The sequence below is a fragment of the Vespa crabro genome, chromosome 10, assembly GCF_910589235.1.
Source record: "Vespa crabro chromosome 10, iyVesCrab1.2, whole genome shotgun sequence".
NCBI classification, from domain to species: Eukaryota; Metazoa; Arthropoda; class Insecta; order Hymenoptera; family Vespidae; genus Vespa; species Vespa crabro.
In genome coordinates, this window is record NC_060964.1 from 901,571 (window position 1) to 929,070 (window position 27,500).

The 27,500-nt window shown below is 33.3% G+C and overlaps 1 protein-coding gene across 16 annotated transcripts in view; it reads left to right on the forward strand.

The window, feature by feature from the left end:
• LOC124427513 (transcription factor 12) overlaps nucleotides 1-27,500 on the forward strand; it is a 146,702-nt gene that overhangs the window by 80,151 nt on the left and 39,051 nt on the right. For 2 of the 16 annotated variants that reach the window (XM_046970524.1, XM_046970522.1), the window contains exon 1: nucleotides 26,710-26,843. The exons of 13 other annotated variants lie outside the window; for them this stretch is intronic. The gene's annotated coding sequence lies outside the window, so the exon portion shown is untranslated. Of the gene's footprint in view, nucleotides 1-26,708; nucleotides 26,844-27,500 lie in introns of those variants that run through there. One more of the 16 variants, XM_046970521.1, reaches the window with a different exon arrangement.

A 27,500-nucleotide genomic window follows, 5' to 3' on the forward strand; every position in this document is an offset into this window, starting at 1 on the left:
AGTAACGGGTTCTTCTCTTTCCCTTTTTCTCATATCTCTCTCTCTCTCCCTCTCTTTCTCTCATACACACACACACACACTCACTTGCTCGCTTGTTCGCTCTTTTTTTCCTATTTCTACTCTCGTCATTTGCTCTCTTCTCGTAGGCACGTGCATACGTGGCACACATACACGAACGCGAAGATGTGTGATGTCGTTCTCGCGATGTCCTATGTATTCTCTCTCGTGTCGATGCAACACGTAAACGAATTCAGAGAATGAAAGAAAAATATAGAGAGAAAGAGAGAGAGAGAGGGAGAGAGAGAGAAGTGGGGAGAATATATACTTGGAAATGATGATAAAATATCGTCCGATGGGTCATCACATTTTTCACTTCGTTGTTTAGTCGTCAACTACATACTTAATTCAACCCTATCTATCGATAATCGCAATCGCAACGTACGATCAATTATTTTTTTTTTTTTCATTTTTTTATTCATAATTCATATTATTCCACGATAATGTGCAATGCAACCAATAGCTCCTTCGTGCATTCGTATATACGTATAATAATGTAAGTGTTATTTAAAATTCACTTTGAATATATATATATATATATATATATATATATATATATATATTATAGATTATAGATTATATATTATAATAATTATCGGATTGTATCTTGATTACTTCCCCGTAAATCATTTCAAGAAATTATAATAGGTAGTTTAACCACAAATTGAATATTTCGGAATAAATATTGATATATTTAAATATCGTTTCTTCTTCGCATATTATTCCCGTTTCATCATTGTGATATCTAAATAACGTACGTTATCTCGACTTGATATATTTACTTATTTACAAGACATTCTATTTTTATTTTCCTAAAGAAGATAATCGACACCTGTCGACTATATCAATTTTATTTAATTGTATCTCTTTAAATAAATGACTAATACAAATGTAAGCTTATTTCTCTCTCTCTCTTTCTCTCTCTCTCTCTCTCTCTCTCTATCAATCTATCTATCTATCTATCTATCTATTTATCTATCTATCTATCTATCTATCTATCTATCTATTTCTTTCTATCTTTTTTTTTTCCTATAATCAAGGCATCGTGTAATGTATAGGTACATCCAGATTGTCGTCGAAGTATTCCTTTTTTCTTTCTTTATTCTTTCTTCTTTTTTCTTTTTTGTTTTTATTTTTTTAAAAGAGACACTTTCGCTCGTTTGGCTGTTAAAAAATACTTGTACTCACGCAAGGTGCGAGAACGAAGGTGAAACGAATGCGACAGCAACAACTTTTCCATTCCGTGATTCGTGTATGTGTGTATGCGTGCGTTTTGTATCTCTCCCTCTTCCCCCCTCTCTCTCTTTCTCTCTTTCTCTCTCGTTCTCTTTCTCTTGAGTAGGGTCAAAAGATATAGCGGGAAGAGTAGCGAGCCGTAAGATATTTATCTCGGGCTCGCACGCGCCTCGTAAATTCGCGCGCCGCTGAACTTTTATACTTCGCCTTTAATACACTTTGCTTGCTTGCTTGGTTGCTTGCTTTACCTTTACCACTTACCTCTTACCATCGGTGAAAGAAGACGAGTCGGAAATAATACTTACGACGGTCTCAATTCAAGTCTCGAATTATTTCTTATCCGTACCGCCTTCTTTTCTTTTTTTGAGCATCTTTTCTTTTGTCTAATTACAAATCAGCGTTTCCTTTCTTTCTTCTTCTTTTTCTATTCTTTTCTATTCTTTTCTTTTTTTTTTTTTGATTTCTTTAAAAAAATTAAATGGTTTTTTTTTCTTTTTTTTTTTCCTTTTTTTTTTTAAAGAAAGGGAGAAAGACGATGTTGTGCTGCGTAATTAATTCGTTCATTCGAATTTAAATGAAACCGTTTCGAGGGGAAAAAGGAAAGAAAGAGAGAGAGAGAGAGGATGGGAGAGAGGGGGCAGGGTGGGAGGGAGGGAGAAAAGAAAGAAGAAAAAATTAAGAATGAATAATACAATTCGCGACTTAATAATGCGATCACCAATCGTAGATAGTTAAAATCAACTAGAAATCTAAAACGTTTGTCAAATAGTTGCGCACCAGGGCATTTGTCGATTTAATCGGGTTTAATTAGTGACCAGATCGATCAGCATTATCGAATAAAAAAATTATGCAATTCAGTACGGTTTAGCCGTTCACCAGATTTCTATGATCTGAAAGATAGATAAAAACTACTACTTGCAGTACCTCCTTCTTCTCCTTTTCCATCTCCTCCTCCTTCTCCTCTTTCCTCTTTGCTATCCTTTTCCCTTTCCTAAGTCTCAAACGAGCGAGCAAAAGCACGCGTCGTACACACGGCCGAAAGGACAGAGAAATAGCCATTAATTACGTGACTTTGGAGCTGCTCTCCTAATTAGCACAAGAAGAAAAAAAAAAGAAAACTGTGCGGTCTCTCTTTTTCTCTCTCTCTCTTTCTCTCTATCTTTCTCCTTCCGCTATTACTACTACTCTACTACTACTATTGCCACTACTACTACCACCACTACTACTACTACCACTACTAGTACTCTACTACTACTACTGCTAGAGTACTACTACTACTACTACTAGTACTCTACTACTACTACGACTACACCTTACCTCAAGGATACCTAACATTTTCCGAAAGCTTCGTTTCTCTCACTAAAACTCCACCCTAACACACCCCCTTCATTCCTCCACCCCACACCCACTCCGTCCATCTGACTTGAACGTTTACGCTAATTTATGAATGGTCGAACGGTGGGCTAACGAGCTTTGAAAAAGTCCTGCCTGACCGTAAATAAATGAATTGCTAACGTGTAGTCGCACGATATTTCGGGGTCATTCAACGGAGCATATTTTTACTTATATTTTTTTATAAATTCGTGAACTTATTCGTGAAAAGAAGAAAGAAGAAAAAAGAAAAAAAAAACTTACACGTTCGTTCTTTTTTTTGTTATTATTTTTTCTTTTTTTTCTGTTTTTTTCTTTTTTTTTCTTTTTTTCTTTTTTTTCTTTTTTCTTTTTTTTTTTTTTTTAAGTCAATATTTACATTTTGTTAATATATGCTCGCACGTAATATGCTCGTACGTTTTATTTAACGCATCGATAAGTAATCAAATATCGAATTGAAATATGCGATATCGTTTTCTGTACGATTTCGAAATTTTATTAAACGTATTAACGCTTGTTACTACATTCATTTGGAATTATTTATGTAAAAAAGAAAAACAGAAAAAAAAATAAATAAATAAAACGATATTCAAATAACGCGACGTTTAAATTATGATTTATGAGACCCAATTCGATCTCAATTCAATTGCGAACAATGTCTATCATCTTTTACGAGTTTACATTATGTTCAAGATATGCGATGAAATTTTCTAATGGTTTCGTATTAAATTTAACGAAAACTATTTTCTTACTTTTCCCAGTTTTTCTTTTCTTTTCTTTTTTTTTCTTTTTTCTTTTTTTTTTTTTTTTTTTTTTTTTTTAATATCGAAAGAAAGTCTCGAAGAGTCGAACAGAGAAAGGAAATGGATGGATGGATAGATTGTAGGAGAAGAAAGGAGTAGTCACGAGTAGGGTAATTTCCAACAGCTTATATATATGTATATATAATCTTCGGCACGGGGTTCTCTTGATCGGCTTTTGTGCCTTTTCGATCCCCCTTCCCTCTTCCTCTCTTTCTCTCCCTCCCTCACTCCCTCTCTCTCTCTCACTCTCTCTCTCTCTCTCTCTCTCTTTCTCTTTCTCTTTCTCTTTCTCTTTCTCTTTCTCTTTTTCACTTACTCTCTCACCATGCCTCCCATCCTCCTTCCGATTCTATCCCATTCATCGTTCCTCACGGAAAGAAATACTTTTTACGTTCTTCCTTTCTACGTTTCGTCTCACTCTACCTCCTCCACCTCCGCCTTCTCTTCCTCCTCCTACATCAACCGATCCCAAATCCGCTTCGACGCGTATAATTCTATCGGCCGATCAAATAATTGAAACGCTTTAATGCTCCTGCCGGTGACTCTCTCTCTCTCTCTCTCTCTCTCTCTCTCTCTCTCTCTTTCTATCTATCTATCTATCTATCTATCTCTATCTCTCTTTCTCGCGCCTTTCATTTCCCCTTTCTAGTACGATCTTACCCTCGTCTTAAAACGTGCCAATGGTTAACTTATTCTCGATTCGAAATTACTCGCGAATTTCTCTCAGTTTTTTTTAAGCGCTTTTAAGATACAAACTAGTATAATTATAAGTTTTAGGTTAATAATATTCCATCATAAATTTCAAATAAAAAATCGAATAAAAATATTTTAATTCGTTTAAATTATATTTAATTTGAATATCTTATTTATCATTTTTCTCCTTTTCTATCCATTATAACTATATATAAGTATATATGCGCACACACACATACACACACATTAATATATATATATATATATATATATATATATATACACGGTGTCCTGTTATTACAGGATGAAGTTACGCACGTAATTATTTTTCAAATTATAAAACGTTTCAAGAAATGCTTCAAATAAAATTTATCCCGTTTCGTGGTTAGGAGCGGGGGCAAGGGACATTCTATAATGGCTGACAAATATCCACTTTAGGTAGATCTGCTTTTACTGAATTTCAAGGTGATCTTTGTTTTTTTTCTCTTTTTTCTTTTTTTTTTTCGAAACTTATATTACCTCGAAACACCGAAATGTTGTAGTCAATGAATTCCTTTCGGAATGAGTTTCGAAAAAGAAAAGAGAAAAGAAAATAAAGGTCACCTTGAAATCTTGGAAATACGTCCACCTAGAAAAAATTTGTGACCACCATAAGATCTTTTCCTCATCCTCAATTTCACTGTATCCCCTGCCGGAAACAGGATAATTTTTATTTGAAATATTTTTTGAAAAGAGTTGTTTGAAAAATAATTGCGTACGTAACTTCAAATAGGACACGGTATACACACAGAGATATATCAAAGCAACATGTGAAATATTTATATATTTTCCTTTAAATCTCTATATATCGGGTTATCCAAAAAGCAATGCGATTTTTATAGAACAAGCTTTAAAATAATGTAAAGGATAAAAAATATATTCAACTTTGATACAAAATATTTTTGTAAGTATCATTTAGAACTTGTTCTTTCCATCTTAATATTAAATTTTCAAAAATCCCATCCACAAAGATTACATTTTTATCATAAAAAAACTCAATGGTGTCCTGACCTTTGTTCCTCGAGTCTATAGTTCACGGAACGAAAAGCGCTGAAATCCACTTTGGCTTTGGCTTACGCTTATAGTACCTTGATCATAAATATTGCATATTTTATTTATTGCTGTTTTAGCAGTGTTGCCCTGGCGAAATTCCCAAAGGGGAATATAGCTTAAATGCTCTTTCGACACTTTTGTGATAACGTTTTTTTTATTTTTTTTTTTATTTTTTTTCACTGTTAAATTCACATATGAAAAATTCGTTTGACGCTTTGCTGATTCTAATAAAACAATTATGCGATATTAATTATGCTTACAAATTACGCGATAAATATGTAAGTATGTGCACACAAACACACATACACAGATATATATATATATATATATATATATATATATATATATATATAATATTGCTTCATTTATTTTGATCAATAAAAAAAATTCCGCATTATTTATGATATGACTTAATATGTATATGTTTAAATACCCACATACACATATTGGCAGAATTATATATATGTATATAGAAATATTTAACATCTGAGAATACTTACGAATTTCGAATGATTAATGAAAAAATGATTTTTAGAAAAATTGTTTCCGATACTTGTTTCGAACTACCGTAAAACGTCCTTTATAAATGTAATTTCTTTATCGAAAGAAAAAAAAGAAAAGAAAAAAAGAAAGAAAAAAAAGGTGTATAAATAAACGCAATGAAAATTTCAAGCCAACCTAACATCGTATCGATTTAATTGTCTGTCGCTAGTAGTGGAAAGAAAGTTAATTTCTCAGAAAAATCATAAAATTGTAAATCGATCGTAAGACCTTTAACGGCACATTCTCGCACGAAAGAAAATTTACTATCTTGCTAACAGTTGGGTATTTTTTTTTTTTTCTTCATTATCATTTCTTCCTCCTAAACATCTTTCTTAACCCCCCCCCCCACGTTAGTAAAATCTATTAATCGTAGTTATTCGCTACGAATTGTCATGGGTGAATAAGATTACGCGTGTAAAATATTTACACATATATGATTTCGCGTTTTACCGACAAAACAGGATAACGTTGATAGTATAATAGTGTTATGTAAGTAATATAAGAGAGAAAGGAGACGATGCGGGAGATTGAGAGGGGAAGGGTAGAATACAAGGGTTCGACGAAGTAAGAATAGGAGACAAACAACGTAAGAGAATTCTGAATCGTCTATTACCACGTTTCCCCGATGCATTTTCCCTTTATTTATTAAACATTCATCCTAATCCAGTTTCTTCCATCTAATCTGGTTGAGTAGTTTGCGTGCTAACGAATTAATCTTGTCGTTAATTAATTTCTTGCAATCGCATTGTGTTGCGTACGTTCGTTCAATAAGATTTAATCGATCGTAGTAATGGAAAGGATCGAAATACGATTCGTTGAAAGTTTAGATCGTTTATACGTGTGTAGTCTGACACTTTTACAATAGAAAATGAATAGAAGAAGAAGAATAAATATAAATATTAAATGTCATTAGTTTATGATATTTCAATTCTCTGCTGTTTGCTTTTTCTTATTATTGCATTATTATTTTACGTTTTAAAATATAATAGTATATTTATCAATAATTATTAATGATTAGGAATTAATCTCTACTACATAGAACAATATATTATGTACGTACGTACGTATGTATGTATGTATGTATGTATGTATGTATGTATGTATGTATGTATGTATGTATGTATGTATGTATGTATGTATGTATGTATGTATGTATGTATGTATGTATGTATGTATGTATGTATGTATGTATGTATGTATGTATGTATGTATGTATGTATGTATGTATGTATGTATGTATGTATGTATGTATGTATGTATGTATGTATGTATGTATGTATGTATGTATGTATGTATGTATGTATGTATGTATGTATGTATGTATGTATGTATGTATGTATGTATGTATGTATGTATGTATGTATGTATGTATGTATGTATGTATGTATGTATGTATGTATGTATGTATGTATGTATGTATGTATGTATGTATGTATGTATGTATGTATGTATGTATGTATGTATGTATGTATGTATGTATGTATGTATGTATGTATGTATGTATGTATGTATGTATGTATGTATGTATGTATGTATGTATGTATGTATGTATGTATGTATGCATGTATGTATGTATGTATGTATGTATGCATGTATGTATGCATGTATGTATGCATGTATGTATGCATGTATGTATGTATGTATGTATGTATGTATGTATGTATGTATGTATGTATGTATGTATGCATGTATGTATGTATGCATGTATGTATGTATGTATGTATGTATGTATTCATAATAGAGAATTAATGAAATATCAGATCTACTTCCTTGTATAATTAATATATTAGTAAACCACTGTCTAGTTTAACTACTACTACTACAACTACTCCCAATATTACATAGACATATAGTACATAGTGCTATGATAGTATTAGAACGAATTAGATACGAAGGAAAAGGCTATTTTCGCGCGTCTCAACCGTACGACATCCTCCTATGAGAGTACGAGGTAGGATAGTAATGAGGAACAAAGAGAAGGAGGGTTGAAACCAAGCAAGCTCTCTCTGGTGAACGAAAGGGAGCATACGATAGGGTACGAGGGGGTGAGTCAGAACGTACCGTTGCGTCGGGTAGTTGAAGCATTATAGCACTGCTACAAATCATAGGGCAGACCTCCGCCTTCTGCGTTCGCGCTACCTCTACCTACTACGTTCCTATAAATGTACGTCTACGTTTCAGGGTATATATATATGTATATATATGTATATATATGTATATATATGTATGTATGTGTGTGAGAATGTGTTTGTGACTACGACTAGGGTAGCCTGACAGTAGGACGTTACATGCTCCGTGTACTGTATATTCCGTTGGTACAACTAGGGGAGGCTCACCCCCGAAAAGCGTCGACGAAGGGGCCGACGACGAAAACCTTCAGGATTGGAGGATATGTCGTTACTAACTCTCTCTCTCTCTCTCTCTCTCTCTCTCTCTCTCTCTCTCTCTCTCTCTCTCTCTCTCTCTCTCTCTCTCTCTCTCTCTCTCTTTGTCCCTCTCTCTTTCTGATTGCTTCCCTTCTCGTTTTGGTAACACTACTGCCTTTCTACGAAGACATTTTCTCTTTCTCTCTCTTTCTCTCTCTTTCTCTCTCTCTCTCTCTCTCTCTCTCTCTCTCTCTCTCTCTCTTTTCTATCTTTCTCTTTTTTTCTCTCTTTCCCTTTTTCTTTTTTGCCCTCCTTTTATGTTCGTTAACAAGATTTACGGCATCTCGCTCGGGAAATTTTATTAGGCGTCTTTTTTTAAACCTTTATACATACATATATATATAGATAGATAGATAGATACATATGACTTTTTACATCGATGTCACGAGCGAAGCAACTTTCTCTCTTTCATTATTCGTATTCAATTATTATTCGAATTTTCGATAAAAAAAAAAAGAAATACTATATGTTAACATATGATATCTCTGTGTATGCGCGCGCGCGTGTACATAGTTTTATGTCCAAAACAGGAGTATCGAAAAACGCGTGTATAACTCTGCAAATAACCAAAACGAAATAATATTTCCTGTACACGTAATGTTTATTTTATATATATATATATATATATATATATATATCAATTGCACGTATTCGGTCCACCGCGAACGCTCGCGGTCATTGATCGATGCGACCAGAAATAGATAGAATTAAAATGATTTTAATCTCTTCTCGTTCGTTCGATGCTTGTAGTTGACGGAGCAATCGTGAAAGAAATCCTTGTTGATGTCGGCATGGAAATTGCTGAAATTTCGAGCATTGCCTACTCCTATTACATTCGCGTTCCTCCTCGCCACCCCCTCTTTTTGCCCGTGCGCGACATTTGCAGTCGCTCGATTCATCTGTTTATATATACATACGTATGAAATCGCAGTACTGATATACACATACATGCATGCATACGAAGAGAGTGAGTGAGTGAGTGAGTAAATGAGAGAGAGACAGAGAGAGAGAGAGAGAGAGAGAGAGATGCACGCGGTTATATATAATGTATATATGTGTATGTGTTTGTGTGTACTTGTGTGTGGGTGCGCTTGAATCGTCGAGATTTGACGTGATACCGGCGCAACGTGCATCTCGTAGAAATTTATGACTTTGTCGGCCATTATCTCGGTAACGAGCCACGGTTATCCATCCACGGTATTCCACGATTTCTAGTCTTTCGTCGATTCTCTTATACTCACTTATAATTTTTCCCCCATCCTCTTTGCTTTTCGTCGTATCGTCATGTTGTTGGAAATGTTTTGTGAAATCCTTTCGACTATATAAACACCCTTGAAAGGTATTTCTATTTAAGTAGAATAAAAATTGATTATGTAACGACGAATAGTTGATTATATAACGACGAAAGAGAAATCCATATGATATATATTGTAGGAATTATATATATATATATATATATATATATATATATATATATATATAATTCTTGTAGGAATTCGTTGTAAGTTCGAAAGCTTCTCGAGGTCACGCTGACGATTTCGAGGATTCTCCATCGGTGGGACGAACGTGGCCGCCTGAGCTTTTCGTTTATTGGTATACCAGCCATACGAAGTCGTAAAACTTCCGTAGATCAACAAGAAGACGAATTTATGGCAGTTACTGCTGTGCGAAGGGAGCCTCACAAAAGAGAGAGGGTAGGAGAGCGAGAGGGAGGGAGAACGAGAGAGAGAGAGAGAGTGAGAGAGAGAGAAAGAGAGAGTGGGCGTCTTGGCAAGGGTCAAGACGAAGATGAAGAATACGTATGTACGTTCGTGTGAGATATAATTCGTTGGAAACTCGAAATGGTAAGAGAAAGACGACTAATGGGATCCTACTATCTATCTTGTATCTCAAAAAACATCGATAATGTTTAAAAAGCAATTAAATATCAAAAGTAATGGTAAAATTAGATCTAAGAACGAACGTATCGAAAGTATGAATTATAAAAAAAAATGGGGGGAACGAAAAGAAGACAAAATTACAATTTGTTCTACTATATTTAATCGTTTATAAATGATAGACATATATATGCGGACTATGTGAAACTTTCAGTATGGTTTTATCAATGTATATATTAAACCTTTCGATGAAACCAATCGACGTGATCGAAACATTCATTTATTACGTATGTATGTATGTGTATTGTATACGTTTTTGTTTACGATTTCGACGAAAACGAACTATTAAATATTTTCGATATGATAATGTACATAATATACATTGAATAGTTATAATCATATCTCAATAGATGATGTGCCGCGACACGTCAGAATATATAGCGAGTTGACATTTCAAATGATATATATATATATATATATATATATATATATATATATATATTCTTCAGTTTTGGTGAAATTCACGAGCTCGTATCGTTTCCGATCGCGAAAGGATTTGACCTTTGATCCCTTCAGGGATCTTTTGAAACAAAAAATGTAAAAGAAAAATATTTTGTTTTGAAAAAAATGCCCCTAAACTGCTGCAACACTTATTTTTCACATGAAATGAAATCAGGCTCTTGTTCAGTGCTTAAAAACGCTCAATCAATCGGTCGACTAAAATCAAATTGATTACATACTCGGATTTTTTCTCTATACGCCATTTATAGAATCATACCGTTACCATTTATAGAATAATAATATTTTTACTACTCGTATGCTTTGAAATAACAAAATAACGATAAATTTAATGAGACAATATATTTTTACTGTTTTTAATATGAAAAAAAAAAGATAAAGCAGTAAAGAAGATAATGAAATCGCGCCGCTTTTGACATTTCTCGATCGGATTTTTGCGAAGATTCGTGGCATTGAAAAGATTAAAATTTATTTAGATATCTCCTTGCGACGAGTTTTTTTTTCTTTTTATTTTTTATTCGTGAATCTAATTTTAAGGTACTTTCGTCTCGAGCCAATTTCCATGCAACACGATTTAATCATTACTCCGTGAAACAGAATAGATTTGTATATTGATTATCAAAAATAAAAAAGAAAAAAGATCCTAATTGATCTTGGTTCTTTGTATTTTTTGTTAGTATATATTACCATTGATCGTCCTTCCTATTTTTATTTATGAATTTCTGTTTCTGTTTCTGTTTTCGTACATTCGAAAAATAATTCATCAATTTGATCGTCTTTATTGAAATTTTTTTGGTTCGAAGTATTTACGTAAAAGTAAATTCTCGCTAAATGTAAAACGAAACATGTATCATTCGCATGTTGCATTACACGAATAAAAGAAAGGAAAAGGGCGGAGGGGGTGATCGTAGGGGATGAGGTGGGAAGAGGGGGAGAGAGAAATAAGAGGGCGTGGAATTCTTTTTAATTCACCTTCCGTAACCGCAAATATGTTTCCCTTTATAATTATATCAATCAACGTAGTAAACTGTCAATTATATGGAATTGGAAGTGCAAGAAGGTATCTATTTTACCGACTGACCGATCGGGCAAAAGAGGGAGTTATTAAATTTTTAATGCGTCCAAGTTGGTACTGCCTTTTTCTTACCCTCTTATTACCTTTTCCTCTTCTATCGTTCGTACTTGCCTACTTCACCTCCAATAATACAGAGCTTTTCTTTATTTCCTCCCCACTCTCCCCCTCTTTCTATCAATCTGTCTCTCTGTCTTTCTTTATCTCGTTTTCTTTCTTTCTCACTACTCGAGCAATGATTCCATCCCTCGAAGAAAAGCGTCGGAGGGTCGTTCGTTGAACGAGAGAAGAAACAAGAAGGGTGAGTGAACAAAGAGGGGAGCGTGAACAAACGAGAGAGAGAGAGAGAGAGAGAGAGAGAGAAAGAGAGAAAGAGAGAGAAAAGGGTCGTCCCGGCTGTGTGTTGTTGTCTGTCGCAATAAATTTATGAATTGTTCCCAATTATACGGAAGCTCGTGGCCAATTCAGTTAACGCCCATCTTCCCTAACGGAAATTCGATCGACCTTCTCCTTAAAACGCAATTGTCATTTTGAACACGCATCATGTGATTTCTTTTTCTTTTCTTTTTCTTATCATTTTCATTCACTCTCTCTCTCTCTCTCTCTCTCTCTCTCTCTCTCTCTCTCTCTCCCTCTCTCTCTCTTTCTTTCTTTCTTTTGTTCCTTTGCTTTTTTTCCTGGATTTTTTTCTTTCCCTTTCTTTTTAGTCGTGAGAATCAATTTACTTCTTAAATTAAGCCTAACGATTACGAAATGATGATTTATGGGCCAGATATAAACTCATTTGTCGATTAACACAATTAATTTTCACATTTGATATCTGACCGTGAGTGTCAATTACGGAATGTCATCGAAACGTGATGTCAATTTATTCCTTCACTTTTTCTTCCATTTACTTTCTAATATTAACAATGATTCCATTAAATATTTAAAATAAATAAATAAATAAATAAAATAATAACAAAGAAAAAAACAAAAAATTATCGTGCTACATCATTTAATCATAGTTCCCGACGTAAAGAGAGTTAACCGATCGTGAAAATTAATCCATCTCTCTCTTTCTCTCTCTCTCTCTCTCTCTCTCTCTCTCTCTCTCTCTCTTTTGTATGATCGTTAATTAAAAATGGAATCACCATAACTAGATATTTTCTAAAACGAATAACTCCGCTTAAGAATATAGATTAACACGGATTAGATCCTAATACTATTTTTAGCTCATTCTTGAACTAAAACAAAAGATGTAAAATTATCATTATTGAAATGATTAAATACGATATATATATATTCATACAATTTCATCGTATCTTATTTTTTTCACTATTAATTTGGTTATTTTTTTTTTTGTTTAATGATCCAAACGTTCCAATCCACTGATTTATCATATTCTATCAAATCGAAAACCGAATATATCATATATAATATTCAACGTTCGAACGGAGTTAACGCGTCGTACCGATCATTTCGTGTTAAAATTTACAAACAAAATGTAATGCGTAACTTTAGGAAAAGGACATTCATATCTAAGTATCATGTGCACAAAGATACGTAAGTACTTACGTTAGAATTGGGATTGCGTGACTCATTTAACCAAAGGGAGAAAGAAAAAGAGACAGAGGGGCGGCGGAATGAGGAGAAGAGGAAGAGAAAGAGGGTGAGAAAGATAGTCGAGGTACGATGATCGCGCGTTCTCGTTAAAATACTTGACGCCTTGGGTGTCGAGTGACCAGTTATCAAAGATTGTTTGCATCTTCTGTAATCTTTAACGAGGAAGCTGGAAAATACCTTAGCGTTAAAACGATAGTTCCGTATAGGTAAGTCAATGATACTCTTCATCGGTTTAAGAGTAAGCAACATCAAACGGAACTACATTACATACAACGGAGTGGAATGAGATAGGAACGAATCAGCTGATCTGTTCTTTTCTTTAAGGAAGACTTTAAATTATCCATTCGAACGTTTAAAGGATGTATTAAATACGCGATCTAGTAGTAGAATATGATAGATCCATGGATAGGAAGGTTTTGATCACAAAGAGAAAAATCAGTGGTGAAAGATATAAGGTACAGAATAATGGTGAAATCGTTTTAAATTATATATCGTATTTGATCACTTTGATCTGATAATTTTACATCTCGTTTCGATGTTCATGTAATGTTTTAACGTTTTCGTATATCTTTATTTATTAATATTATAATTCTTTTTTTCTTTCTTTTCTTTTTTTTTGTTTGTACTATTATATAATTATATAATAATAGTAACAATTATAATATATAAAATACAATTGTATAATATTGTACAATTTACATTGTACGTGTGTATTGTATAATGTGAGGTAGTTCTGATATATTATTTATACCTATTAATATAATTATACTGTAATATTAATTATATATATATATATATATATTTATGTATATAATTTAGGTCTATTTAAAAAAAGAAAAGAAAGAAAAATTAAAAACTTCGAATATAAAACAACAAATTAAATTCATGCCGATAAAATGAAATAAAATATACGGAGTATCAGATATTGAAGAGCGTTCGTTACTTTAATATTATACTTTATTATATAATGATTAAACAAATTGTTCAAATATAAAAAAAAATTTATTGATCGTCGGGCGAACTTCCATGCAAGATCAAAATGACCAAAAACAGAAAAAAAAATATGAAGATTACTACAAAGTATTAGAAATTTTCAGACGAATATTACGATCAACTAAACGTATCAACTAAAGTAATCAACTAAAAAGGCACTAAGTGTAAAGGGAGGATGCAAAAAGAAAAAAAAAACAGAGATGTAATCGTCAGCCGATGACGTCAGTCTTCTTAGGAGACTCCTCGTATACATATTCGTTGATGAAGATTCGCGGAAAAATTCCGCTTCGCGTGCACTTCGCACTTTACGAAGGAAGAGAACGACAAGACTTTTCTCTCTTTTTTTTTTTCTTTTTTTTCTTTTCTTTCGTTTTTCTTTCGTAGTTCTAAAAAAGAAATATCATGCATCTATCCAATCACCCACCCATTCATCTATCTATCTATCTATCTATCTATTTTACTTTCTTTCTTTTTTCCTTGCAAGTTCGATTGACGCAAAAAAATAATTGGATCGATAGATTCGCGAGAATCATTATCCAAGAACGGCGAATAACGATTTCGAGGGACGACGAAAGCAGCCACCAAAATGTCGTGTAACGTCAACCGGCGGTAATTTAACGGCCGCTCCATAAACAATCGTAGCCGAGGCCATAATTATTATTGTGCTGCGGCGGTGGCGGTAGCCTAGTGAAAGACAGAGATATATAGATAGATAGATAGATAGATAGATAGATAGATAGATAGATAGATAGATAGATAGATAGATAGAGATATAGAGAGGGAGAGGGGTAGAGAGAGAGAGAGAGAGAGAGAGAGAGAGAGAGAGAGAGAGACTATATGTATATGTATGTATGTGTTTATGTGAGCGTTTGTGTGTGTGTGCGCGCGTGCGTGCGTGTTTACGTGTATGTGTGTGTGTGCGTTTGTGTGCGTTTGTGTGCGTTCGGTACGGCAGTTAAATCGCCATCGTTAAATGTCCAGCTTTACGAGTGTAGTTGGATCGACGGTTCTGTCCGTTATCGCGGCAGCTATTCCATCCCTTCCATGTCCTCCACCCCTTTTACGGGTCTTGCTTTGGTATCACTACCACTACCACCACCAACACCATCACTATCATCACTACTTCCTTCTCTTTCTTAGATTTATCTGATACGTCAGATAGTTTCGGATTTTTTCTGAATTATTTAAAGATAAACCATTGAAAAACAATGTTTTTGTAATATTATCACACTACGGTGATATCGATGAAAGGTATAAATATAATTAATGTTATATTATTTATAATATTTTTATACGTAATAGGATTAATCGGTAAAGCCTTTCAGTATAACTCAATTAACCTGCCGCTTAAATAAATTCATTTGCAATCCGGCACGTCGGTTTTATTAAAATCGTGTATCATAAGTTTATATTATATGGAGGTCTCTTTTTCCTCCACCTTCTATTTCTCCTTGCTAATAGAGCGTCGATAATATCTAATTGAAATTTATTCTCTTTTTGTTTTTTAGGTAAGTACGAGGGGGATGAAGAGAAAAAGAGATTGGATGGAAGTATTTATCTTATGTATATACGTACATACATATATATGTATGTACATAAATACCGTACATAGACGTGATATACCAAACAGGAGAGAACGAAACCGGATTTTAACGGCAGGGGACTTTAAATTCGTTCTCTTCTTTAAACGTGAGCGTGTAACACGTGGGTAGTCGTTGTAATAATCATAAGCAGCGGCAACAGCAGGTAGGCACGCTTAATTCATTCAACTTTCTAAACACACCACTCCTACCTATCTATCTACCTCCTAGCTAGCTAGCTGGTTGGTTCGTTGTTTGATTGTTTGGTTAGTTGGTTGTTGGTTGGTTGGTTGTTGGTTAGGTGCCTGGCTGACTGACTGACTGACTGACTGACTGACTGACTGACTGACTGACTGACTAACTGACTGACTGACTAACTGACTGACTGACTAACTGACTGACTGACTAACTGACTGACTGACTGACTAACTGACCGACCGACTAACTGACCGACCGACCGACCGACCGACCGACCGACCGACCGACCGACCGACCGACCGACCGACTGACTGACTGACTGACTGACTGACTGACTGACTGACTGACTGACTGACTGACTGACTGACTGACTGACTTAGGTTAAAACCATAAAAATATTTTCCTTTAGAGAATCGTGACGCGCCATACGAATATTTGTCGTTTCTACTTTTGCTGTTATTTATTTAACCAAGCTCGGGTGATATACGGATATATCTCTCTCTTTTTCTCTTTCTCGCGCGCGCGCGAACTGATATTCATTTATCTTTAAGCGCAAAAGAACCCGTAGGCGCGCGACTACTAATTTTCTCTTTTTCTCTTTTTATGAGATAGCTTGTTCTTGAGTTCGTTGTGAAAGAAACATATTTTGCATTCAGATGCACTAGTATGCGTGTAGCGCGTATATACATATATATACGTATATATATATATATATATATATATATATATATATATATATGTAATATAAATGCATATGTATATACATATTTGTATATATATATATATATATGTATATATCAACCGACGATTTATAATCATTACCATCGACTTCAATTAAAGCTGACATTAGCGATAGTAATTGTCATCTTTTAAATGCCAATTGATATCTTCTAAAACATAAATATGATGTTAGTAATTTAAAAGTGTCTTCATAATCAACTAATGATTTCATATGGAAGTATATTCCTTTTTTTTATTTTATGAACACTTTTATTATAGAGTTTTGTATATGTTAACAGTAAAAAGAAAGAAGAAGAAAAGAAATTCCTTTGATTCGATTGTCGATGCTATGAAAGAATTCAACGATCTTGTCGATCGTTTAATTTTTTTTTTTATCTTTTCATTTTTTTTCTTCTTTTCCTGTCGTCGTATTTAATATTCTCGTGTGTAAAGCGTAGTAGTTAGTTCTATAATTTCGTTTTTTTTTCTTTTTTTTTTTTACTTTTTATAACGGTAGATAAGCAGATTAGACGAAAATGATCATCGCGTGGCACTTCTCGGAAAAACATGTACGCCGCACGACATTTCTATTGACGTTAGTGACTACTCATGGGATCGTAAGTACATACTTCTCGTCCCGAAGACACGTGCGCGAGGCGCACGTTGCCAAAGGCGACAGACAGTCTCGCCAATTTCATTCTCGGCCACGAGTACTTATACTTACGTTCCTTTACCCTACTTTACAATTAGAGAACATTCTAATTTTCTGATCACGTTCTAATTCTCCACAAAATAATCTGCTATTAGTTTCTTTTACAATATGTAAATACTTCTCTTTTTTTATCACTGTGTGTGTCTGTGTATTTTATAGATTTATTTAACGTTACATTTTATTCTATAAAAAGGAAAAATAGAACAAAGAATACAAAAAACGAAATGAAAAAATAAAATTTAATAAATATAATCAGATACATATCATATTTTTTATTCTACAATACAATATATATATATATATATATATATATATATATATATATATATATATATATATATATATGAAAGATAAAAAATTATAGAGCCCAATATAATATCGATAATGTTCATTTCGTCACATCAAAGTGTTAATTAAAATATATATATATATATATATATATATATATATATTTAATATACACATACATATATAATATATACATAGATAGACGGATAATACACACATACATAGATGGATAACCGTCAATGATCGTGCTCATTCAATCTCATAACTTTAAATTTTCATCGATTTATTCCTGTATTTGATAAAAGAGACAAGATATATGCACAATCGAGTTATAACATCCAATCGTAAAGGTAACAGAAAAAAGGTTTATCTACTGAATACATACATATATACATATATATATATACATACATATATACATATATACATACATATATATATACATATATACATACATACATACATACAAACAATACAATACAACATACATACTTATACACATATATATGTATGTTTATTGAAGCAAAGTAGAGAAGAAGATAAAAATCGCGATCTCTTCCAATACGTATAATCGCGATATAGAAGGTACAAAAGAGTCAAAAAAGCAAGATAGAGGATGTTGGTGATTGGGGATGTTGGAACAACAATATCGTTCCGTTCATTCTATCCTGTCGAACGGATCCTGCCTATCCTTCTCCTCTTTTATTTCTCTCAAACTCTACATTCACTATAAATCTTCATTCCTATCCTTTTCATATTCTCTCTCCTCCCCTCCCTTTCTCTTTTTTTTCCTGTATCTCTCTCTCTCTCTCTCTCTCATTCTTTCTCTTTTTCTATCTATCTCTATTGCAAATAGTATTACGTTGCCGATAGCGGCAGGCAGTCTGGACAGTTTGCTCTTCGATGGCCAACGCAGTACTTCCTCCACCTCTTCTTTCCTTTCCTCCTCTTCCTATTTCCGTTTTTCTTTTTTCTCCTCCTCCTCCTCCTCTTCTCCTTTCTCTCCTCCCTCTTTCTCTCTTTCTCATATTAACTTCATACTCCACGCACACACTTCTCGGTGAGTAACGTCCGGTACGCTACGTGTATACCTGGCTCTCAGCAGCACGGTAAGAGTAGTCACCTCTCTTCCTCCTCCTCCTCCTCCTCCTTCTCCTTCTTTTCCACCTCTTCCTCCTCCTCCACCTCTTCCTCTTCCTCCTCATCCTACGTTGGTTCCTCCATCTTTGTCCCTGACTAAGGCAGTCCTTTAAAACCGGTACAGTACCGGTAGAAAGTTTATACGCGGACATGTTATATATTCTCTCTTTCTGTTTTCTTTTTTTTTCTTTCTTATTTATTTATTTATTTATTGTTTTTTTTTTGTATTGTTATTCTTCTAATTTCATTCTTTTCTCCTTTCCCCCCCCTTTTTTTGTTCATTCGTTTGTTCGTTTTTTTTTCTTTTTATTATTCTTCTCTATAAAGAAAAAAAAAAAGAAAAAAAAAATGAAAGAGAAACGATGTAATAATTACATCGAAGATAAAAGTTCTACGATTAATAAAGATTTATTTCTCAAGATAGATAAAAACGTTCTATATTTTAACCTATTAACGATTTTACTATCGTTCTCCGTCCTTCATAAGATTTTCTCTATCGATATATAAAATACCATGATTAAATCACGTGTATATCTTGATAATATAGATTAAATACATAAAACACTGAAAGTCATCGGGTATATTAGAAAGAAGTAATTTTTTTTTCTTTCTTTTTTTTTTATGATATTAAAAATTTCTTCGCACACTCATCGACGTAATATATACGTAAATACATAATACATAAATACAAGGAAATCGATTAATCGGAGTCGACTAATGCCTTCTACATTTTACAAGACGTAATCCGTAACGAGAGAAAAATTTCATAAAATTGTAATTCTTACCATCTTACGTATTACATCTTACATCTTACATCTTACATCTTACGTATTATATCTTATGTCTTACGTTTTACATTGATGGATATACGAGGACCTTAAATGTTAATGGAGAAAAAAAAAAGAAAACACAAAAGGACTCGTTATATTCTTTTGAAATATATAAAAAGCTTGTTTATTCATCATCCCTTTCTCTTTGTCTCTCTCTCTCTCTATCTCTATCTCTATCTCTATCTCTATCTCTATCGTTTTATGAAGTTGCAAACAGTGGTATGGTACGACATCGACACGAAGACGAGTGAAACGAACCGAACTGGTCGCACATGAATGGGACCATAATCATGCGACGAGTCGCATACGCTTAGACGGTCCCTGAACTCTCTTCCTCTCTTTCTCTCCCCTCTTCTTACTCTCTCTCTCTCCTACCCCGCCCCCCTATATTATACCCGTCTTCATCTCTTTCTGTGTTTGCCTCTGTCGATTTCATCGCTTGCCACACCACAGCGAATCAACGACGAGTCTGAGTTTTCTCTTCCGATGCATTTCTCACAGACCACCATTTCATTTCGATCGACGTAGTAGGACTTTAATTTTTCTTCTTTTTCTTCATTTTCTTTTTCTTTCTTTCCATCGGATATTTTTTCCCCCCTTTTTTTTCCTTTATTTAAAAAATTTTTTTTCTTATCCAACAATAATTTCTTATCGAAGTTTCCCGAGATTAACCTTTATTTCTTCGTTGCGTTCTATTCTTTTTTCTCTTTTCTCATCTCTCTCTCTCTCTCTCTCTCTCTCTCTCTCTCTCTCTCTCTCTCTCTTCTCTTTTTTCTTTATTGTCTTTTCCTCGTCTACTTCACGCTACTTCGATTTTACATTTTTCTTCGTTACGCTTGAGACTTCGATCAACGAGCACAACTCTCGAGAATGTTGTACTTTGTCCGTTAAAGCTAATTGAAGATACGAGGATAGTATCGATGTATGGATCAGAGGTAATAGAGAAACGAGGTTTCGTAAGTACACACACACACGCACACGCACGCACACACACACGCACACATATATATATATATATATATATATATATATATATATATATATATATATATATATAAAACGTGAAACCCTGCTATTACACAGGCACAGGTTTATCCAGTTCGCACGATATCGTTTCCACTTCTTTCTCTTTCTCTCTCATTTTCTTTTCTCTCTCTTTCTTTCTCTCTCTCTCTTTCTTTCTCTTTCTTTCTCTCTCATTTTCTTTTTCTTTTCTCTCTCTTTCTCTTTCTCTCTTTTTCTGCACGAACAACAACGTCCTAGTTGTTGTCATAATAAATTTTCGAAAAAGGTATCAACCTGTCGTCGATCTTATAAAGTGAATTATTATCACATTTTAGTAAAGAAATCAGTTCAATATGAGTAGACCAAGAGAAATTTTCTTTGTTACGACTTATCTCGTAAGAAGGATTCGATAGATTTTTCCTATCGATTTAAATATCATCTGGAATGACGTTTAATAAATTATATATCGGTTGGCATTGCATTAGATACATAGTTTACCTATGTATGTACCTAAGTTATAAGAAATAGATGTATCAGTTAAATTTTTTTATTATCGCAACATTTCATATAAAATCGAACAGATTTTCCTCCCTCGTCCATTTCTTCTATTAATTCTGTTACAACTTTTGAAATTAAGTCGTAAACGTTCGCGTTATTTTATTTATTCGTATAACCATCACGTTTACGACAGTAAAGAGGAATGCAATTTCTGTCGTACAATTTATATTTCCAACGAAATATAACACAATTCTTTTGAAAAGAATCAAAATTAATTGCTACGATTAACGTTGAAAAAGATAATGCCCGGGGAATGTGGAACAAACCTCGCGAAAATAATATCTCTCTTCCTTTTATTTATTTATTTTTTATTTCTTTCCTCTTTTCTTTTTTTCTCTTTATTTTATTTTTTTTCTTTTTCTTTTTTTTTTCTTTTTGCACCCACGATTTGTTAAATTTATAACGGATGGAAAAACGCGTTGTTCTCTACCGAGTTTAAATATATCGTGACATTAATGCACAACGAACTCGTATTCTAATCTTTATTCATATGTGTGTGTGTGTGCATGCGTGCATGCATGCATGCATATGTATGTGTATTTGTGTATGTCGTTCATACCTCTACCTATCTATCTCTAAAGTGGTAAAGAATTTTATCCCAGACGTAGCTTTTTTGGCCAGTACTTCTCGGAAAAAAGCGGAAACTCGTTAGTTTGGCTCCGGCGTAGCACAGTGATCCGTGGACTGTATTCGCGAATGCGATCTTTCCTACCTGTTGCATGCCGAGCAGGCCAGTTTTTCCACGGATTTACCAACGTCGAAAGGCGGTTTCCACTTTACTATAACAGCACTCCGTAGAGAGGATCTCGAACTTTTTTCACTCGCCATTTTCATACAAGAGGAAGAGACAAGCACGTTGACGAATTTAATATCCTAATTATTCTAAACACATCGTTAAGTCAATTAAAACAATCGTTATGTATTATTACATAATGATTGTTTTAATCGACTTAATTATATTAACATTATTTTATAAATGAACATAAATCTCTTTATAATTATTCAATAGATTGCAATTCCGTACAATTTAAAATGGTAATACTAACAATAACAATAATAACATTAATAATAATAATAATAATAATGATAATAATAATAATAATAATAATAATAATAATAATAATAATAATAATAATAGTAAAACATTTAAATATTTATAACTCAATGTTCACCTACATAAATATTATTGATAAATATTATTTTATATATCCTTTTCTTTTATTTTTTAATTTTGAATTCTTAAAGCGAACAGAAATGAACACACACACACACATACACATTTTTTCTTTTTCTTCTTTGTTCGAAACGAAATGCCATAGAGTTCTGTCATGTATCTCTCTCTTTCTTTCTCTCTCTCTCTCTCTCTCTCTCTCTCTCTCTTTCCTTTTCTCTCTCTCTCTTTCTCTCCCTCTTCGTTACAAAGAAATTCGTTGGAAGAGAATCAATTTCTTCTGCGGAACAAAGGAGAATGTTGGATACGACGGCGTCAGCAACGGTGGTGGTGGCGGTAACGGCGGCGGCGGCAGTGGTGGCGGTGGTGGTGATGGCGAATGGCGATGGCGGCGGCGGCATCGGCGTCGTCGTCGTCGTCGTCGTCGGAGGCGGCGGCAGTGGCACGGGCGCCTTCTAATCCGTACAAAGCGGCTCGCGCGTCGCCACCAAGTCGAAGTTTACTTTTCGTGCTCAAACATAACTCCGTGGCTTTGAAATGTGGATGGAGAGGGGGATGCGGAGGGCCTAAAACACACATAATCCACCGTTTTCCGGCGTAACTCGTAACTCTCGTCTCTCGTATTTTCCACCGTTTCCCTCCTCTTCCCTCCCATCCGTACTCTCCACCCCTTTCCTCCCCTCTCTCTTTCTCTTTCTCTCTCTTTCTTTCTTTCTTTCTTTCTTTCTTTCTTTCTTTCTTTCTTTCTTTCTTTCTTTCTTTCTTTTACACAAGCACGTATACATACTCGTCGAACTATTTCTGTATTTCTCTAGTAATTCAATGGAGGGAGAGTCTGCTCGACACTCAAGGATGCAATTTCGAGAAGTTACGAAGATCGATCGATCGAGATTCGATACATATAATTTTTTTTTTCTTTTCTTTCTTTTACTTTTTCTTTCTTTTTTTTTTTCCTTTTTTTTCTTTCTTTTTTTCTTTTTTTGGTCAGGTAGAAAGAAAATTAGAAACTTAATCTCTCCCTCCCTCTCTCTCTCTCTCTCTCTCTCTCTCTCTCTCTCTCTCGCTCTCGCTCTCGCTCTCGCTCTCACTCTCGCCGTCAATCAACGTTCCTTTTTTCTTTCGTATTTCTTGAGAAAAGTTTATTTTCAAAACGTAGATCAGTTTGTTGATTCAATTTATAAGATACAGTGATTATATAATTTCTTTCTTTTTTCTTTCTTTTTTTTCCTTTCTTTTGTAACTATAAGCAATGTAAGGAAGTTTTTATTATGAAATTCTTCATACAATATTGTATACATACATACATATATATATATATATATATATATATATATGTGTATATGTATATATATAAGTAAAATATAATTATATATAAATACATGAAATATATTTTCATAAAAAATAATATAATAATAGTATCAAATAAAAGTAAGAATGATCGAAATGATGATTAACAAAAAAAAAAAAGAAAAAAAGAAAAGAAAAGAGAGAAGATAAAAGGAAAAGAAAAGAATAGATGGGACAATTCACATTCGTTAGGAGTTTTTTCCTCCTGATTCATTAATTCTCTTTTTCGTATCGAAGATTTGTACTTATATATGAGAGCAATGATGGTGGCGAGGGTGGAGAGGGCGCGAAGAAAGGAGGAAAGAAAAGAAGAAAAAAAGAGAAAAGAAAAAAAGAACAAAAAAAAAAAGAAAAGGACCATAGAGAGACGACAACTAAGTTTACCGAGGTATTTGACCTCGGTGTGAAAAGGGAATACCGGCCGATTAAAATATCGCAAACGATCCACGATTAATGGGTTCGCTTCGAAGGAGAGGGCAGAGATAGTCGTTGTAAACAACGTTTGCCGCTCCTCCCCACCCACCCCCTTCCCCTTTTCCCCGACCCCTTTGAATCAATATACGTCTACCATTCCGTGCAAGAGTTAGCGATGCCATATAACGTTCCTCTTCTAACTCGTGGTATTACTCATTTTCTCTTCGTATTGTGGGTCAAAGAATCCGATATTTCTCTCTCTCTCTCTTTCTCTCTGTCTCTCTCTCTCTTTCTCTCTCTCTCTCTCTCTCTCTCTCTCTCTCTCTCTCTGTCTCTCCTTTTTTCTCCTGTTTCCTTTCGCCTGATAACCGGATAAGAAAGAGAGAGAAAAAGAGAGAGAGAGAGAGAGACAAGATAGCAAAGTGAAAAAATCTGAACCGACAGAACACTAATATATGGTACGTCTTTTACGATTTACGTTTTCTCGTCTATTGCACGAAGGACGAAGCGAACGATAGCGTTTTACACCTTCATTATCTTTACCCTTCGATAACATGCGATTCCCCCTAACACGCTTACATTATATTACGAATATTACATCGGAATAATTCCTCTTATATCCGAACGACCGCATTAATTCTTAAGGCTTCTCCGATAACGTAGAATTTATCGTTCTGTTATTTTATTTATTTATTTATTTATTTTTTTATTTTTGTATTAATCTTGCAGCACGTCTCAATTTTGTCGATTCACCATCATTGTTCAATCGTGATTCTATCCAGTTTTAATACAAAGCTTTTCATACGAGTATTAATCTTTCATTTGTTTCTTTTTTTACTTTTTTTATTTTTTTTTGTATTTTTTTTTCCCTATCCTTGAGAAGATAATATTTTTATTTGTTATTTTATACGAATCGTCGAAATGTTCGATCAAGTTTGAGCTCGTTCAATAGTAATTTATTTCGATTTTCGAAGTACTAAAAAAACAAATAATTCGTATTTACGAATATATAAGGACTATTAATACTTAATTATCCTTTAAATTGGGAATGTAAAATACGTTAAATACCGCATCGTTTTTATGATAAACGTTTTATGATAATTAAATATTAAAAAAAAAAAAAAATAAAAGAGAAAGAAAAGAAAAGAAAAATAGAAAAAATGCGAAAATTCTAATGAAATTCAAATGAAGATATCTCTCTTTACAATATCGTTTCGATCGTGTAAGAAAATGATTAATTCATAAAAGAAAAGTTATTAAAAAAGATAATTCGTTGAATCGCGTAAGATTCGATTCTTATATAAATCTTTAAACATTCTATTTTATGATATAAAAACTACGTACGTAAAGTATGACATATATACATACATAACTACATAGATAAATACATACATAAATACATAGATAAATACATAGATAAATACGTACGTATCTAATATAAAATATTACAAGTATATAAGAGGAACTCACAGAAAAGCGAGAAAAGAAGGCACATAGAAATACATATGTGTTTATAAATACACATACGTCTATATATATATATATATATATATATATATATATATATATATATATATATATATATATATATATATATATTAGCAAATGAAGGACAGAAAGTGTTTTCCATGGCAAGCAGCGTGCTACACTCGCGAGTAATCTCATATATATGCTCTTGCACGATACTGAGCTTAGACTGTAAGAAAGCAAGCACGCGCGCGTGTGTGTATGTGTGTGTAAAGAGCTGGAGAGAGAGAAGGAGGGTGAGAGAGGAAGAAAGAGAGAGAGAGAGAGAGAGAGAGAGAGAGAGAGAGAGAGAGAGAGAGAGAGAGAGAACATTCGCCTAGAATCGTGTATCTGGTGGGGAGTCATGCTGGACCTCAGCCTCTGTTCGTGCGGTGTGTAGTCTATGAGTCAAGTTAACAAAACCAGTCGTCTCTCTACTGGCTGCCTGAACTGGTTGCTCCTCTCGGCAGTTTGCCTTCTAATCCCCTAGTGATTGTTTCGTGTGGTTCTCTATGTAAATGTGTCTATTCTTTTCTACTACGTGTGTGTATGTATGTGTCTACGTGTGTGTCTAACCGGGTATGCATGCATATGTACGTGTGTGTTTTGTAATCGTGTGATCTCGTGTATGCTCTCGTATGTTAGTGAACGCGCGTGAGCAAAATTTCGATCGTAGATGCCTCGTTCGCCATTGGATTCTTTCGTTGAAGACTCTCTTCCGGGTTTCTTCGATCATCGTGCGAATCTCTAAGCGTTTCTAAAAGTGTCCTTAGCCAATGAGTACAATCGAACTGCGAGAATATATATATATACATATATATATATACATATATATATATATATATATATATATATATATTCGTACGTTGGTTGAATGTAGGCGTCACAATAGAAACTTTTTGTTTTGGCTTGTCCTCTTATTCGTAGGGCCCTATTATTATTGCAATAGAGTGTAATCTTCAGTGTGTCTTCTATTTCTTAGTCCTCTGAGATTGGCGAGATTTTCAACCGTGAAAGTTTCTCTCAATCATTGAACTCTATATGAATGTTAAATAATACAGTTTCGAATAAGTGACAATGTGTGAAGGTACATCTTCTTTTCTTTTTTCTGTTTCGCTTTTTTTCTTTTTTCGTTTTTTTTTTTCGTATATATATAAAGACAGACAATCAATTCATAGATTGTATCACTTTATTATTTGCATTCATAGTTTAGATAGAACATAACGAATTGGATTCTCATTTATTTTCAAATGATATTTTATTTATTGTATATATATATTGTTTATTATATATATAATTAATATAAATATTAATTGAAAACGAATTTTTTTGTCTTTTTTTTTTTTTTTTTTTTTTTTTTTTATTAAGATCGACAATTAATTCGTAAACTGTACTACGTTATTATTTATTTTTATTATTATATATATATATATATAACATTATATATTATATTATATATTATATATATAATAATAATAATAATAATAATAGACAAACATCATTTGAAAATAAATGCGATTTCAATTCGTCAAGTTCTATTTAAATAATGAATGCAAATAATAACGTGATACAGTCTATGAATCAATTGTCAATCTTGATAAAAAAGAAAAATAAAAAACACGAAAATGTATATATTTATAAAATATATTTTATTATATTATATATATAATTATTAAAAATGATGGAGAAAATTTTGTAAATGTTTTATTTTAAAGAATGTAGATGTTTAAACGATTTTTCATGA